Source organism: the organism of the source record quoted next, unplaced genomic scaffold (assembly GCF_019419815.1).
Source record: "Pyrus x bretschneideri cultivar Hongxiangsu unplaced genomic scaffold, Pyrus_bretschneideri_v1 Contig43, whole genome shotgun sequence".
In the NCBI taxonomy this organism is placed as follows: domain Eukaryota; kingdom Viridiplantae; phylum Streptophyta; class Magnoliopsida; order Rosales; family Rosaceae; genus Pyrus; species Pyrus x bretschneideri.
The window spans coordinates 1483469-1502172 of NW_025999757.1; the positions used below are offsets into that span (position 1 = coordinate 1483469).

General features: G+C 36.4%; 1 pseudogene; it reads left to right on the top strand.

Moving 5' to 3' along the window:
* Positions 1–16953: 16953 nt before the first annotated feature.
* On the top strand, positions 16954–18704 carry LOC103957937 (annotated as a pseudogene).

Sequence of the window (18704 nt, forward strand, 5' to 3'; positions counted from 1 at the left end):
ACATTTAATTCATTATTTTCTTTATATGCTTTACTTCCGCACTCTGAATTATATGGAAGGCTATGCCTCCTGCTGCTATTTTATATTTTACTTCCGCACTTTACATTCTATGGAAGGCTTTGCCTCCTACCAGTAGTTCCGCCCCATTTGTAGATATATATATATATATATATATATATATATATATATATATAGGGCACGATTGAATCCAAGGAGGAAAGGGAATAGGCATTTTGAATTATTTTAGGACTCTAAGAAACAGTTGGAGAGTGTTGGAATGTGATTAGGATTCTTGCCTGCAGCTGGAGATAAGATAAGATAATGTTTCACTCCAACTAGGATTCCTCTTTCTCATGCAATTCCATGTCTTCCAAGCCTCAACTTGAATTTCTCCAAAATTTAGCACATATTTAACACCTTTTAAGCACCAAAAACGTCCAACCCATATGCTATCCATGCATGCTATCTAATCTAAGTCCAAAACTGCTTCAAATTACTCCATTTGATCTCTAATTGTCAACTTTATGAATTGGACCTACAATAAAATGAAAATAACTTAAATCACTATAATAAATGGAAATTAACTAAGTAAATGCAAAGAGAAAGATGATCAAGAAAGAAGATTTTGGACAGTGAAGAAATGAAGATATCTATACACTTGGCATAATGTATATATGACTTGGATTGGCCTGATGATGAGCCTGAAGCCCCAAAATAAGTAGAATTTTTGTCTACAAAGCCTGAAAAACCAGCACCTGAAGTCAAGATCCCTTGGAAACCATTAATTTAGGAACTGAAGATGATCCAAGGCCAACATAACTCAATGGCCATTTGGAACAAGAGGATCGGGCAAAAATAGTTAACCTTTTGCATGAGTTTAAAGATTGTTTTGCATGGCATTACACATAAATGCTAGGATTATACTCAAGTTTGGTGGAGCACATGATGCCTGTAAAAGGTGTACAAGTCGGTAAAGTAAGCACTAAGGAAGATGTCTAAAGAAATAGAAGCAAAAGTCAAAGAAGAAATTGAGAAACTAGTAAAGGCGAGCTTTATAAGACCTGCAAAATATGTAGAATGGTTGGCCAGTATTGTACTTGTATTAAAAGTTTTAATTAATGCCATTCGATGTTGCGTAGATTATAGAAATATTAATGAAGCAACCCCTAAAGATGAGTACCCTATGCCTATGGTCGACATGTCCATTGATGCATTAGCAAAACACAAACTATTGTCCTTTATGGATGGAAATGCTGGTTATATTTAGATTAAAATGGCTAAAGAAGATATACACAAAACAACATTTAGATGTCCAGGACATGTGGGAGCCTATGAGTACGTTGTTAGGATCTTCAGGGTTAAAGAATGTTGGTGCTACATACCAAAGGGCGATAAATGCTATTTTTCATGATCTGTTCGGGCATAGCATGGAAGTATACATTGATGACATTGTGGTGAAATCTAAGATCGAAAAGTAGCACATGGAAGATCTTAGGCAAGCTTTGCTGAGATTGAGGACCCACAAGCTGAAGATGAATCTCAGTTAGTGTGCCTTTCGGGTAAGATCAGGCAACTTTTAAGGATTCCTAGTCCAGCAAAGGGGTGAAAAAGTGGACAAGAACAAGGCCAAAGCTATAATGGAGTCACCTGCACCCACTAATAAAGTGCAACTGCAAAGGCTGCCGGGAAAGATTAACTTCTTAAGAAGGTTCATTGCCAAGTTGGTATGCAAAATTTAACCTTTAACCCCTCTGTTAAGGTTGAAAAACCAAGACAAGGTTGAATGGAGTCAAGAACACCAGGAAGCTTTTGACAAAGTGAAGATCTACCTAGCTTATCCTCCAGTACTTATGCCTACCCAGAGGGAAGCCCTTGAAGCTCTACATTTCAGCATCTGAGAAATCTATAAGGAGTTTGTTGGCTCATAATAATGAAGAAGGAAAGGAACAAGCAGTATACTACTTCAGTAGGATCCTTACTGATGTGGAGACAAGATACACCCCAATTGAGAAGTTGTGTTTAGCCTTATATTTCACTGCTAGCAAATTAAGGTATTACATGTTGCCCTACCATATCCACATAATTACCAAGACTGATGTGATCAAGTACATGTTGTCCAAACCTATGTTAACTGGAATGATTGGAAAATAGATTCTAGCATTATCAGAATTTAGCTTCCAATAAGTGCCCCAGAAGGCGGTGAAGGGACAAGCAATTGCAGACTTTCTAGCTAAGCACCAGGAACACCAAAAGGAACTAATCAATATCCCTGGTACTTTGGAAGTGGCTAGCATTTGGATTCCATCTAGTAAAACCAATTCGGGCAAGGAATAATGGATATAGCAAGAGGTAAAAGGGATAACTAGCCTATGGATCACCCTCTAAAGGTTGTATTTTGATGGATCTTACACATAATAGGTTGCAAGTGCTGGGATAGTCATCATTAGTCCACAAGATGTTCACCATTGTTACTCATTTCTCCTAGATTATGGCGATATTACCAACAACAGAGCAGCGTATGATGCATTGATCATTGGCTTAGAAATCTTACTGGAGTTAAGGGCATATGAAATAGAAATATATGGGGACTATGAGTTGGTGATTAACCAATTAAATGGGGAGTACAAGTGTAGGCATATAACAATGGCAGGGTATTACATGGCTACCAGTTAATTGTTGGGGTATTGGGGAAATGAAATTTCAATAAACCATATTTCTAGAGAAGCAAACTTGGCTACCAATGAGATGGCACAGTTGGCTTCTAGAGCACATATCCAAGAAGAGTGCCTGAATTGAAAGTAGAAGTATAAGGGAGAAATCTCCCTTCCATCTTTGAAAAAGGATTTAACTTGGATGTGATGGCTGAAGAGCCCGAAATGAAGTATTGGAGAACATCTATCATCAAATACTTGATAAACCATTCTCTCCCCACTAGCAAGAAGCTCAGACAACAAGGATCTAAATTTATTATATGGGATAAGACTTTGTTGAGGAAGACCCTAAGACTCTTGTTGAAATGCCTAGGTTTGGAGGATGATGACTGAAGTATATGAAGGTATTTATGGAGCATACCAAGCAGGAACAAAGGTGAGGTGGTTACTAAGAATATGTGGCTACTTTTGGCCAAAAATGGAAGAAGATTGTAAGGCTTATGCTAAAGGATGTGAGGAATGCCAAAGGCATGGACCTCTTCAACATATACCATTTATGCCTTTAAATCCATTGGTGAAACCCTAGCCTTTCTGAGGGTGGATTATGGACTTCATTAAAGGGCACACCTTCATCATAATTGTGGCAATTGACTACTTTACTAAGTGGGTAGAAACCTTAACTGTGAAGACCATCAATTCAGCTGCTGTGAAGAAATTCATTGAGACCAAAATCTTACACAGATATGGGGTTCCTAAAACAATTGTCAAAGATAGAAAACCATCATTCATTTCAAGAGACGTGGAGGAATTTGCAGCCAAGTTCAAGATATAGATGATCCAATCTAGCCTTTATTATCCTCAGTCTAATGGTTAAGCAGAAGCGAGCAACAAGATACTGGTAAATATCATTAAAAGAATGGTTACAAAAAGCCCATAAACTTGGCATGATAAGTTGGGAGGCACTATTTGGGTTTACAAAACTTAAAAAAGAACAAGAACTAGAACTACCTCTTATGCATTGACATATGGGTAAGATGCTGCTCTTCTTATGGAAATCAATGTGATTTTTGTAAGTATCTAGAGCCAGTTCGGCTTACATAGTGATGAATTTATTCAAGCCATGTGTCATGGGATTGAAGACTTATACATTTCCCAAATAGAGGCTTTGAACAAGATCCAAGAAGGGAAAAAGATTGTGGCCTAAGCTTACAATAAAATGGTGAGGTTGAAGACATTTGAGGAAGAAGAGTTGGTATGGAAAGCTATTTTGCCCTTGGGAGCCCAAGTTAGAGGATTTGGAAAATAAAGCCCTACCTGGGAGAGCCCTTTTATAATTACCAAAGTGTTGGACAAGGGGCCATATTATCTAGCAAATTTAGAAGGTGATTTCCATAAGCATCCAATCAATGGCAAGTACTTGAAGAAGTATCATCCAACTCTCTAGGATGTTAGAGATTGTTATATTGATGAAGTATAAGTTATGGAGTTGTTGTTTGGTTACTTATATTTTAAGCAGTTTCATTTGTTCATTTCTTTTGATTGATTGAGCTCTTGATAGAAAGTTGAATGTAAGTAAGTAATTATTAGCTATTGGAATAGCAGAAACAAAAAAAGCTTTTATTAAAAATTGGAAAGTACAAAGGGTCTCAATTTTAGGTTTACATATTTGGCTAAGGCAGCTATCCTAGAGTGATAAGTTTGTATAATAGTAAAGATGCGGCCAGGTTCCTACATGACAATATTGCTATTGGCAAGCTAGGACTCAGAGTCCTCCACCTCCTGACACACTTTCTTGACCTCTTCAATCTTCTTGTATAACTTGTTGAAGATGGTTATTTGCTCGACTTTTAGTGCAGAAAGTTGCTGCTCCAGTTTGTTGATCTCTAAAGCTACCACCATGATCTAGTCTTTCATTGTTGAGCCCTCATCTACTAGTTGTTGCAGGCTGGTTGAAGATCGAGTATGTTTTTCCTTATGTCAGTTCACCATTTGAGCTTATCTCTTAGCCTTATGATGTTGGTCCCTTAAAGCTCTCAAGTTCTTAAAGAAGGATAGGAGAGACTCATACTGCACCTTCATCATTTCTTGGAGCTGATACAGCTTAGTTAGTGCACGTTTAGCTTCCTGGAATGATTTCAGGCTGAAGGTAATAGAGAAATGTCGTTGCATCCATTCTCTAAAAATTCTTCTGTACTCTTAGATATGTTGTTTAGAGACCTCAGTTTTGTTCTCCCGGACTAGTTCGAGTAAATAAGCGGTGGCTGGAAATGAGGCCAAGGGTGAAGGCATTTCTGAAGGGCTTGAAGAAGAAGAGGATCCAGGAGTTGTAACTTTCCTTGGCCAAGGGATGAGAACACATGTGACCCTAGTAGCTCAAACAAGACTAGAATGAGCAACTTCACCAATGTTGGGTTGAGGAATGTTGCACAAATCACTAGTAGAGACCTGGAAACCACAGAGGGAACAAATCAGGTTGCAACTCCAATCAATAATGAAGAAAAGAAAGGTACTGCAAGATCACTTTACCTTAGGCTGATCTTGAGCTTTAGTTGTTGGGGGAGTTGTTATTGTTTCTGAAGGGACAAATTTTCTAGAAGTTGCTGGATGATAGGGGCCTTAGGAATTGCTACCTCTAAAGTAACTAGGATTTTAGGCACTTTTAGGGCATCAGCAGTTGAGGTGGTAGATTTGGTGACTTTAGGGAGAGGGGAAAACTGAGAACGGCATAAGTCAAAGATAAGTGCAAGAAGAAAATAAGAAACAAATTGAGATTGCACAAGGAAATAAGATACTTACAGAGGTGGTGCTGTCATCTTTTACGAATTGGACTAGCTTGCATGTTACAGGGTTGAATTGACAGGTAGGAGTTACTGAGATCGCTAGAGGTTAAAAGAAGAAGTAGCCCGACCTTTGGGGGTAGGGTATTCTTCCATGCCTGAAAAGACTAATAGAGATTTTACCACACACGCAAATGGGCTAAAAACTCCTATAATACTTGCAAGAATGACAAGGTTATTGTAGTATAAACGGATCTTGCAAGGTCGTTCTCCACAGGGATTATTAAATAATTCGAAACAAACCAAATTCCAACTAATTATTGTAAAATAGAAATTTGACATAATTGCTTTTTATGACCTAATTTAATAAAATGAATTTAATTAATAAAAATAAAACAATCTGCAATATTCAAGCTGAAAAAAAAAAAGGAAAAGTTTTGGAAAAATCAAATTAAGAAAGTACTAGAGTTCCACCATCACCTAGCAATCCTACGAACTTTTACCAATTACTTATGATCTACACATGCCACATTGAAGGTTAGGTTTTCCTAATTTATATTCTACTTTGAACCTCCAACATAGAACGTATATCTAACATGCAACCCGTCCAGACGTTTGGTTCAAATCTGAACATGAGAGACTCATTATGCGTTATGAAAACCCTTTGAAAACCTATGCAACCCTTAAGACGTGGTGTTCATCTTAAGTGAAATTACAAGTATTAATCGTAAGAAGCCAACGCCAATTTCAAGGAACCTTCCGACCAAAATTGCATCAAATTACTTTTTTGAAGGTCCTAATGGTGATCAGACATTAAGACAATTAGATAGTTTTAATCACGGTGTTTAATAATTCAAAGTGTGCAGGCAATCAATCATAAGCAATTAAATAAAAATTACATATTCATGCTAAGGCTCAAGGTTTCGCCCTAGCAAAAGGAATTAGTTACGCATATTCATAATTGAAATCATAGAAAATATTATTAAGAATAAAAGGAATGAAAACACCTTAAAGTAGAAAATCTCCAAGAACCCTAGCAATTCTCTCTGTCTCCAAAGTTGCATAAAAGAAAGCGTAGCCCTAAAAGTGAGAACGGCAAAGCAATATATTTGCTAAGCCATCGCACAAACCCTAAAAACCAGGTTCTTTATTCCAACTAGGAAACTAAATAATAATAAAATTTCTTAGAAAATAAAGTCCTAACTAAACTAGGAGAATCTGTACAGAAACTGTCCAACCATGTTTTAACCTCAAATCTCATCCAAATCTGGTCCATAATAGCTTATTTTGAAGATTAAGACGTTCTAAACACATCTCCAAAAGGCCACGAACCTATCTGAGGTCATCTTGGGCTCCAAAAATGCAAGTCAAGCCCAAAACGTCATTATTCCAGCACTACGCATTGCTCTTTTATTTTATTGCTAGAAAATCATCGCTTGGTAGAAAAATCCAATATTTTGATACAATCAAGCTAAGTGACTCACAATCGTCCTTCAACTAGAATTACTCCAAAATTCATCCATTTGGCCATGTTTTGCTCTAGAGGAAGTTGAATGTTCTATATTAGAAATACAATTCAAAGTATCAAAATTCTTCCAAAATATTAACCAAAATATACTAAGAATGAGGTAAAATATATAATATGAAATTGACTCATCAAAGGCAACAAAAACAAAGTCAACATTTAAATGCAAACATCAAAGTTGTCAAGCTCCTAAGAAGAGAAGTTTACCTCTGAAGCCTTAGCCCGAGGAGAAGAAGTTCGCACAGGTTGGGAAGAAGATGAAAATGGCTTATCTTGTGAAGATCCCCTTGCTTTGGAGGTCTATTAAGAAGAATAAAGTAAGTCAAGTTTATAAAGAAGAAGAGTTCAAAAGGAATAAAGCACAAGGATTTGGGACATAAGTTACCTTCAACTCCCTTAAGACTTTGGAGATGACCTTTGTATCACTCTGTTTCTCCTCTAAACCTGTCATTGCTTCCTTTGGAGAAGAATCAAGCTTCTTACTCTAGCAGGTCCTATCACAGGGAATGGCACAGTAAGTTGAAATTAGAAAAAAAAATAAAAAATAAAAAGAAAGAGGCTTAACAGAGGTTAAATTGCTTACTGGTAGACTTCGGCTTTTTCATGCCTATTTCTGCTAGAGAAGCAGTTGTTCTTTGATAGGTTTGAGACCTGGTTCTCTTCCTAAGAGGGGAAGCTCTTGGAGCAGAGATAACATGCCTAGCCTCTTACCATCTCTGAAGCTCAAAATCAGAGAACTCAATGGCTGAAGGACTTGCGAGAATAAGCTTTAGTCTCTGCTTCAGGCCCAACTTCAGACTCTGATTCACTGAACATCTTAGAGATGTTCTTAGTGTCTTCAAGGGTATGGCTAGAGCCTGCTTCTTGCATAGCTATTGATGCAATAGCTTCTTGAAGAACTAATTCATTTACATCTTCATTTTCTGGCCCGACAGCTTCTTGAAGTGTTTTGTACGTCGATCTAGTCATATATGAACGAATGACTTTTCTTTAACTGCTACAATTGTAAAGCATACTTTTCTTCAGTAAAAAGCAATTTTATACATGTATATATATACTTGCAGTGTTACGATCTTCTTCCAAATTACTTTCCATTAACAAAAGCTAAACAGTTTTTCTTCATCATTGTTGTTGAGATGCAGGGTGAGGGAATTGGGTGCTTGAAACTATTTCACGCTTCAATATATGTTGTGCTAATTTTGTTACACTATTACAACCCTTCTCTATCCCTTGGGTACAATAATTTTTCTTCAGGATTACTCGGCCGCGGCAAGGACATTGTGAAGGCGGTCGTGAGGTGCATAGACATGGAAAGAGAATCACTCCTTGCTTTTAAACATGGTGTCATGGATAGCATCAATTGTCTCTCTTCGTGGGGAAGAAAAGTCCATAAGCAAGATTGTTGTGCATCATGGGAAGGAGTCTACTGCGACAACTATACTGACCACGTTGTCACACTTGATCTGAGTAGAGGAGAAGTTTCTCTTGTTGGCCAAATATCAAGTCAGGTTGGAAATCTTACCCATCTCTATCTCAGCAACAATCACTTTACTATTGCAGAAAATCTCAATGCATGGCTCCCTCGTCTTTCTTCTTTAACTTATTTGGACCTGAGTTCCAACAATCTCAATAATGTTTATGGATGGCTGGAAGCAATTAATAAGCCCCCTACGCTTACAAACTTAACATCATCTGGATGTGTTCTTCCTTCTCCTCTAATTTATTCTAGTACTATTTTTAACATAAATTCTTCTAAGTCTCTCGCTTATGTTGACCTCGGTTTCAAACAATTCACTTCTCTTTCAATATTTGTTTGGTTGTCAAACTACAACGCCAGCCTTGTTCATCTTTACCTCTTTTACAACTAATTAGTTGGTTTAATTCCCCATGTTTTTGGAAGCATGAGCTCTCTTGCCTATATTGATCTCTGTTATAACCAATTAAATGGTTAAGTTCCCAATGTTTTTGGAAACATGAGCTTTCTTGTTCATCTAAGTCTCTCTTACAACCAAATTGAAGGAAGGATTCAACAATCTTTTTCCAGGTTATGTAATCTGCAAGTATTGGACCTTTCCAACAACATTTTGAGTGGTCAACTTTCCTTCTTGGTTCAAATATTAATGTCTACATGCGCTGATCAGAACTCATTTAAGACTCTATATCTCTCAACCAATCATCTTTCCGGATCAATTCCTAATCTCACAAACTTTTCTTTATTGAAAATTTTATCTCTCTTTGAAAACCAATTGAGTGGAACAATACGTGAAAGCATTGGGCATATGTCTAAGCTTGAGATTATTAGCCTTGAAATGAATGCTTTGGAAGGTGTGGTTTCGGAAAGCCACTTCTGTAACCTCTCCAGATTACGGAGTTTGGATTTGTCCTTTAACTCACTGGCTTTAAGCTTCACTTCTAATTGGATTCCTCCTTTCCAATTGGTCCACATAAATTTGAGGTCTTGCATGTTAGGTCTAGATTTTCCAAAATGGTTTCAAACACAGAAAAGTTTTACTCCCTTGATATTTCTAATGCAGGAATTTCTGATATCCTTCCAAGTTGGTTTTGGGATAGTTTGTCTCATGACCACTTGATTGATAGTATAGATCTCTCCAGCAACCAAATTAGAGGAATAATTGCAAATTCAAGATTTGAGTTTTTCTCAGATTTCCCTCCTTATGTGAATTTGAGTTGGAACCAATTGGAAGGTCCAATCCCTTCATTCCTTTCCACAGTGTCATCTCTTGATGTTTCCAACAATAAGCTTTTAGAGTTAATTCCTTTCTTGTGTCCAGTCAAGGTTAGTAATTTAGACTATCTTGATCTCTTAAGCAACAATTTATACGGACAACTTCCTAATTGTTGGATGCATTTTGGAAAATTGATGTTTCTCGATTTGGGTGACAATGCTTTTTTTGGAAAAATTCCTACCGCAATGAGCTCTTTATTTTCTATTCAAACATTGAAACTAAATGGTAATGGATTTGTCGGAGAATTGCCTTCATCCTTAAAGAAATGCAAAAGCCTCATAGTCTTTGATGTTGGAGAAAATAATTTATCAAGGTTGATACCTGAATGGTTAAGGGTTAGACCTCAAAATTTGACTATCCTTGTTTTCCATTCTAATCATTTTTATGAAGGCATTCCGTTACATTTGTGTAATATGAAACACATTCAAATTTTGGATCTCTCGATCAACATTAGCTCCGGAAGTATACCCAAATGATTTAACAATTTGACTAATTTGGTTGAAATAGGAAAGTCAAGACTAACCATCAGTCATAATTATGACATTTTGTTCCTTTATGAGAATGGGGAGCCTTTCCAGAGAGGTTTTTATGTTGATGAACAATCCTTGATTTGGAAAGGAGTAATGTCCAAATAAAAAGGTATTCTGGGGCTCATAAAGAGTATTCATCTATCAAGTAATCGGCTAACTGGGGAGATTCCTAATGAAATCACTCACTACTTGTAAGTTTGAAGGATGATGATCAATTAGAGACCACATCATGAAAATGACTGATGCAACTGAGAAATTCAATTCATTAGACATGAAAATTGTGAAAAATACCTTGTTTTTATGATCCTACAAGCCTTGCCCTTGTGTCTTACAAAACACAAGACAAGACTTGGACAGTGGATGAACTTATAGCTCAATGTGTGCAAGAAGAAAATCGACAAAAGAAAGAGAAAAACAAGGAAGCTGAATCTATCAATTTTGTGCAAGCCACCAAAGGAAAGAACATCAATTCTGGTAAAACCTCTAAATTCAAGCTTGATGATAAATCTATTGTGCGTGCTAAAAATTTCAATTCCCCTAAATCTACCAATTTTAATGTAAAGACAAAAAACATAGAGAAAATTAGATATTATGACTGTAAAACTAAGAGTCATTATAGAAAGGATTGTGAAATTTTTAAGGAAAGGTTGATGTTTATGCTTGTGATGAGTCGAATCTTATTGAAATTCCTGCTAATTCATGGTGGTTTGATATTGGATCATTAGTGCATATCACAAACTCATTGCATGGTTTTGAAAAACAAAAGGAAACCAACTCTTTCAATGTCTTTGTTGGAGAAGGAACAAAAGTGCATGTTGAAGTTGTAGGAGTGGTTAGAGTAAAATTAACCATTGATTTCATAATGCAATTGAATGATGTTCTATATGTTCCTACAATGAGAAAAAGCTTAATTTCTGCATCAAAATTGGTTAAATAGAAATATGTTTTCATTGATGATGATACTTGTATCAAATTTTCCAAGAAAGGTTCATTAATTGGAAAAGTTTTCTTACATGATCATCTATGGAGATTAGAGTGCACAAATATAGCTAATCACTTGATATTTTGAATGTTACAACTAAAAGAATGCATGGTTCTGATCGCACTTTCATGCTTTGGCATAAAAGATTGAGACATATTTCAAAAGATAGAATTTCCCAATTGTCAAAATCAAATTTAATTCTGATCATTGATTTTAAAAATGCATCTAAGTGTGTTGATTGCTTAAGGGGAAAAATGACTAATGTGAGAAAGTTCGATGCTAAAGGGAGTCATAGTTTACTAGAAATCATACGTACTAATATTTGTGGTCCTTTCCTTGTGAAAACCATATGTGAGAATTCATATTTTGTAAGCTTCATTGATGATTTCTTAAGGCACTGCCATATTTTTCTTATTAGTGAAAAGTCCTTAACTCTTAATTGCTTTAAAATTTTTGAAAGTGAAGTTGAAAACAAATTAAATACAATGATTAAAATTGTTAGATTAGATAGGGGAGGGGAATATTTTGGTAGGTACACAGAAACAGGCAACAGAAGGGGCCATTTGCTTGTTTCTTAAGCAACAAGGCATTGTGGCTCAATATACCACCCCGGTGACACCACAGCAGAATGGGGTAGTAGAGAGAAGAAATAGAACATTGATGGGAACGGTAAGGAGCATGATTTCTAGATTTTCTTTGGGGAGAATCTTTAAAAACTGCAAACTATATTCTGAATAGAGTTCCTTTGAAAGCAGTTCCAAAGACACCTTTTGAAATATGGACAGGAAGAAGACCTAGTTTTGATCATTTTCATGTTTGGGGTTGCATAGCTAAAGCACAGTTTTACAATCCAAATGAAAAGAAGTTGGATTTCATAAGCCACTCATGTTTTTTCATTGGATATTCTAAAAAATTAAAAGGCTTTAAGTTCTATTGCCCTCAAGCACATACTAGAGTACAAGAAATTCACAATGCAGTGTTTATGGAGGATGAAGATGTATCAGACCTTGTTCAAGATAGTTTTGTTTTTTAAGAACTTGAGCAACTAGATGGAACTTCATCATTGATGAATTATGAATTGGTTCCAAATCGCCAAAGCTACCTACATCTACTTGTGACTTAGACCATGAGATAGATGAAACTGTGATTGTGCCAGATATTTAAGAAGTGGATGAACAGTCCAGTTATCATAATATTCAAGTTCAAGCTCAGCATACTCGAGATTCAGATCAATTACTTGTCCGACCCTCACTGAGAAAATTTGAAAGAGTTGGAAAGCCAATTATTTCACAAGATTCTGTCTATATACAAGAAGTTAAGTTTGATTTAGGAGACATAGATGATCCAGTGAATTACAATCAAGCAATGCAGAGTCCTCGAGTCATTTTGTGGCAGAAAACAATGAAGGAATAATTGGATTCAATGTTCAAGAACAATGTCTGGACCCTTGTGGATTCTTCATCACAAATCAAGCCTATAGGATGCAAATGGGTTTATAAAACCAAAAGAGATGTTGAAAGAATGAGAGGTATAAAGCTAAGGTTAGTAGCTAAGGGCTTCACTCAAAGTGAAGGTATAGATTACAATGATACATTTTCACTGGTTTCTTCCAAAGACTCAATGAGAGTCATCATGCCATTAACAACTCCCTTTGATTTGGAATTGCACCAAATCGATATGAAAACAGCTTTCTTGAATGGGAACTTATTGGAAGATAATAAATCAATTTGTGGACTTAAGCAAGCTTCAAGACAATGGTTCCTCAAGTTCGATCATGTAATTACAGCACAAGAGTTTACAGAAAACAAATTAGATGATTGCATCTATGTTAAGTTCAAGGGCTCTAGGTTCATTTTCCTAATTCTTTGTGTTGATGATATTCTCCTTGCTAGTTCAAACAAGCAGTTACTACAAGAAACTAAGATTGTTCTTAGTACCAATTTTGATATGAAGGACCTAGGTAAGGCTCATTATGTTTTGGGAATCGAAATTGTGAAAGATGGAAACAAAAAACTTCTTGGTTTATCTCAAAGATGTTACATTGAAAAGGTACTAAATTGATTTAACATGAAGAATTGTAACAAAGCAGATGTTCCAGTTAACAAATGAGATAAATTTAGCAAAGATCTATGTCTCAAGAATGACCTTGAGGTTAATCTGAAAAAGCCTTATACTTCATTGGTTAGTAGCCTTATGTATGTTAACATTTGCACTATGTCAGACTTGGCATTCATTGTTGGTTTATTATTAGGCATGCTTCAATCAAATCCAAGTAAGGCTTATTGGGTTTACTAGAAAGAAAGTTTTAAGGTATTTGCAGAGAAAAAAAAAGGGCATATGCTGGTGTATGGTTGAGAGAATTCATTGGAATTGACTGGTTTTACAGATTCAGACCTTGCAAGAGACAAGGATGAGAGAAAGTCCCTAATGGTTATATATTCATGATAAGTGGAGCTATTGTTTCTTAGAGAAGTGCTAAGCAAACCATTGTATCAACATCGACAATGGAGGCTAAGTTTGTAGCATGTCTTGAAGGAATGAAGCAAGTAGTTTGGCTAAGGAACTTTTTCACTGAAATGAAGATTGTACATTATGTGAAGTGACCTGTGAAGATGTTTTGTGAAAACAGTGCTGCTGTATTTTTCTCTAAGCATAATAAAAGGACTTCAACATCTAGATTGATGGATGTTAAATTTCTTAAGGTCAGAGAAGTTGTTAAGAAAGGAGAAATAGATATAGTGTATTTGTCAACTAGTTTGATGATTGCAGATCCACTTACAAAAGCATTACCAAATAATGTGTTCAAGGGACATGTTGTCAAGATGGGAGTTTTGGAATCTTTTGACAAGTGGGAGTGAACAGTAACATGAATCTTAAAGACTACTATTGATGCCTCTTCAATAATGCTTGGATACTGGAGCTCAGACTTCAAGATGTTTAGTTAGTTGTTGGTATGAGTTACTCAGTTAGTTTCTAGCTTGAGTTTTTCTTTTGGTTTTTCAGTTAGTGTTCAATTTTTCCTTTTGGGTGATTTATTATTCCAGAATACTATTTTGTTTATGATAGTTTGGATTGCAAGAAAATTGATTTGTAATTTTGTTAAGGCTTTTTAGAAAACTATTGTTTTGTTCTTTTGTAAGAATGATGGTTGGTTAACTTTTATTAGTTGATAATCAGACTCTTGATTTTGACAAGTTAAGATTAGTTTGAATGAGTGGGAGTAATATATTTTGAGATTACTACAAGATCCACATGGTTACAACATACAAATTTAGTGTTCTTTGATTCCAGAATAAATTCTGTAAGTGTGCAGATGGAGTTCTGTTAGAAATGTATAGGTAGACTTGCGAGTGAAGATAAGCTTAATGATTAATTCAGACTTGGTGATCACTTCGATGTTTCAAACAAAACTTGTTGTCATGTTTCATACTCAAGTGGGAGAATGTTAAAGTATGAGTATGAACATGACATTGGAGCCAGTTATGGCGTCTGAATGTGATATGGAGAAGTCTTGTTAATAAGCTTTAAGTAAACATGTCTCTTATAGGATTACTAGTTCCAAATGCGGTCCAAGTTTTAAGGACTCATGTGTGTACTAGGATTGTGTTTATACACATGTTTGATACAAATTGTGATGTTTGTGTTCTATGCTGATTCTAATAAGAGATCAATAAGGAGAACATTGAGTATATAAACGTTAATCACTGCTCTCGCAATACCCTGCTCATTCTTTGTCAAAGCCCTATTGTTTGAGAGCACTTGTGGTATTGCAAAGAGGAGAAGGTTAACCGTTTTCATAGGCTACCGGGGCATCATCTTCATCATCTGGTGCTGCAGGTATGTCTTTCATATTTATCTTTATGTTGGTAATTGATGTTCTTGTGTTCGTGACTTGATAGCATTTTTGTGATTTTTTACTATGGTTTATTTGTATTCCTTACAATGGTCCCTTCAAATCAACACACAACTGCCCTGTGCAAACAACCTTTTCAAAGACCTTAAGAATTTTATTTTATTTTTTCCCGCCAACATATCTTCAGTTTGGATAAATAGCATTGTGGAGTCAACTGGCAACATCTTCAGTTTGGATAAACAGCACTGGAGTCGTAGAATCAACCGACCGATGAGCACCTTTAGTTTGGATAAACAACACTACTTCGAGACCTACTGGTTATTTATCCAAGTCTCAGTCCACAAGGATTTATGAGTCTATATTGGAAAATGTCATCTCATCAACCTTCTCGGTGAAGTGAGGTGTTACCAAGTTACTACATTCGGCTCACTGAAAGCTGAATTTGATGTTGAACTTTGTAGAACTAGCATCCTTGTCTTCAGGCTCTAGAACCCGAAGGCCGAGATGTGTTTCTTATTCGGCCGTAGTCACGAGATCAATAAGTCAACAGCGCCTAATGCCACATCAACATTCATTTTACTCCACGGCCAAACTCGGTCTATCAGTTGGCACACCCTACATTCTACCAAAGGACATAATTAGGTCATTAATTACTCGACTTGCGCACTACGTAGGCTAGGTAATTTTTAGGAACAACATGTAAGGGTGTTTCGGCTTCCAATGCACAAAAGTACCCATTAAAAGATTGAAGAATAACAATAAAATCTCCATTTTCTGTACTGTTATAAATCAAAGTTGGCACGTTTTCACTATGGCATTTCATCAAACTCTTCACTGACCGCCTTTGTTCTTCGTCAATTCTTCACTCTCCTTTTTCCATTCTATTCAGTCACAAAACGGGAACTTCTTAAAGAAGGCAAGGGTTTTTTCTTTTTTCTTTTTTTGTTGTCAAGTTCTTGTTTCGGATTTTTATGAACATGTTTTTCTTTTTTCTGATGAATCTGATCATGTATTTTTGTTAGTTTAACTTCACGGTTCATTATTTAGATTGTTGTGCTGGAGATGAAGATGGTTTTTTTTTCTTTTCCGTTTTTGATTATTTGATGCTAAGTGTTCTTTGTGGTTACATATGATGTTCTGAATGAAGAAAGTTGAGGTTCCACCAAAAAACCAATTGACAATATGGGGAGTAGTCCAACTTACTTATAAGCTCATGCAAGGTCCCTCCTTCATCAATGTGGGATTCATTCTCAACACACCCCTTCATATGTGGCGAATTTTCAAGCCAAACATGCGTTCCATGTCACCTTATTGTATTGTCCATGTGTTAGACTTGAAAATTCGTGAGGGGTGTGTTGAGAATATGAGTCCCACATTGATGGGAGGAGGAAACTTGCATGGGCTTATAAGAGGTTGGACTACTCTCGATATTGCCTATTGGTTTTATCATGGAACCTCGCCTTTCTTCACTGGATTACATGACGTTTCAACAATACTTTGCGTTGTGCGTGTGGGAGTCTGTTGTCGGTCTAAGGTAGTCTAACCATATTGTTGTCTTGTATTGTGTTTGCTATTATTCCATTCAGTTTGATTTACTGATTGAATTTGGAGCCTTAATGGTAGGTAAACTAAATTTGGAAACTAAATGATATGTCACCTATAAGAAATAAGTCAATCATCAACTTTCATGTCATTTAGTTTGCGTTACCCTACTATTTTTTTTTGGTTTTGTGTTACAGATGATGACTTTGGTTGAGCATTTTGTATGAATATTATTCGGAACTTTCTGTATGAATATTATTCTATTTTACTGTATCTACTGACGTATAATATCAGGCTTACTGATCCGATTTTTCATTTTCATTTTTGATCGGATATTGTAGAGAAAATGGAATATGAAGCGGTAACTCAAATATGTATTGGCGGATTTGGTAGGCATGTGAAGGGGAGTGATCTTGTAAAGTACTTGGAAAATAACATTGGGAGTGTAGGTAGGTGGTTGAAAACTTCTTGGACCCTTGAAGACTCTTTTCCCGATGTTTCGATCATTGATACTTCCAGTATTTTAGAAAGAAATGTTTATGTCATGGTGGAGCCTCATGCATTTGTGCATTTTATCATTCCTGATTCAGTGAAATATGCTATGGACGCAGCAAGACGTTCTCAACTTTTTTACAACAATAAACCGTTGAAAGTAATTTTGGGCTTTGAGAATCAATATTTCAAGGATCAAAAGTATATGCCGGTAATGATATCTGATGTACTTTTTGAGATTGGAAATTTAGTTCGCCAAGATGAATTTTTTGTTGCTTGGAGACGACCTCCTCGTGCTGTTGATGAATTTTTTGTTGCTTGGAGAGGACCTCCTTGCACTACTGTCTTTATTATTGTGGTTTGTCTTGTTGGAACGTGCAAATTTAGTTTTACCACTGCATTTTCATTTGAAGGGACAGGGAAGCATGCAGTAATCAAATGTGATTTTATGCTACAGTTCTTGGTAAGAGACATTTCTGAAATCCAGCAATACACATACCACAAGTCATGTAATTTTGTTACTGCTGGCTTCATCACCCTTAGTTTCATATAGAACTGCTGATGATGACATTGTCGAACCATTCCCATATGATCTGTCTGATGATGTTGATCCTTGGATCAGGACCAGAGAGTTTACTCCTAGTGGGGCTATTGGGCGTTGCAATTTTTACAGAGTTTCAATACCCACCCGACATGGTGCAAAGTTGAACGAGGTCATGAGTTATTTTAGAGAACACATGGTGGTGGAGATTTGCTTAAGACAGCCTCCTAAGGTTCGGGATGAACCTGATTTTGGAATGCCTGCTCCTGATCCTTTCTTCTGTATTCATTACAAGGATGATATTTCCCTTGAGGCAATGTTCTTGGTTAATGCAGTTATGCACAAAAGCATTTTTAATCAGCACCAGTTGTCAGACTGTTTCTTTGATTTACTGAGGAGCCAACCAAATTATGTCAAAGTGGCTGCATTGAAGCACTTGCGCACTTACAACCACCCAGAATTTGATGTTGTAAGACACTTACAGTTGTCCAAGATTGGTTGCTAAAGAATCCTACGCTTTTCAAGGATCCTAAGCGTTTGGACGACGTTTTTTAAGTTAGGGGGTTGGTTATCACACCAACTAAAGCCTATTGTCTTCGGCCAGAGGTTGGACTTTCAATAGGGTTCTTAAAAAATATAAGGAAGTTGCTGATCGTTTTTGAAGGGTTACCTTTATGGATGAAGGTTTGCAGACAATCAACTCCCATGTTCTTAGGTCGGAGGGTGCTCCTATTTTGAAGGAATTTATGGCAGCAAACCCCTCTGCTCAGGAAACAAATGTATTCAGAAGGATGCAGACCATTTTGAATGAAGGCTTTTACTTGTGTGGGTAAGTACTCTTTCTTCGGCTTCTCATTCAATCATTTGAGCAAAACCGTTCTGCCTGGTTTTTTCCTGAAGGCATGAATATTACCATCCGTGACATCAAAAGTTGGATGGGCCAATACTTTCTGTCTACATCTGCAACAACACTTTTCAATGGGATTGGTAAGATTGCTCCTGCCCTGGCAATGAAAGTTACTTTTTCGGTGTTTTACGTAGAAATTTCTGTATTAACATGTTAG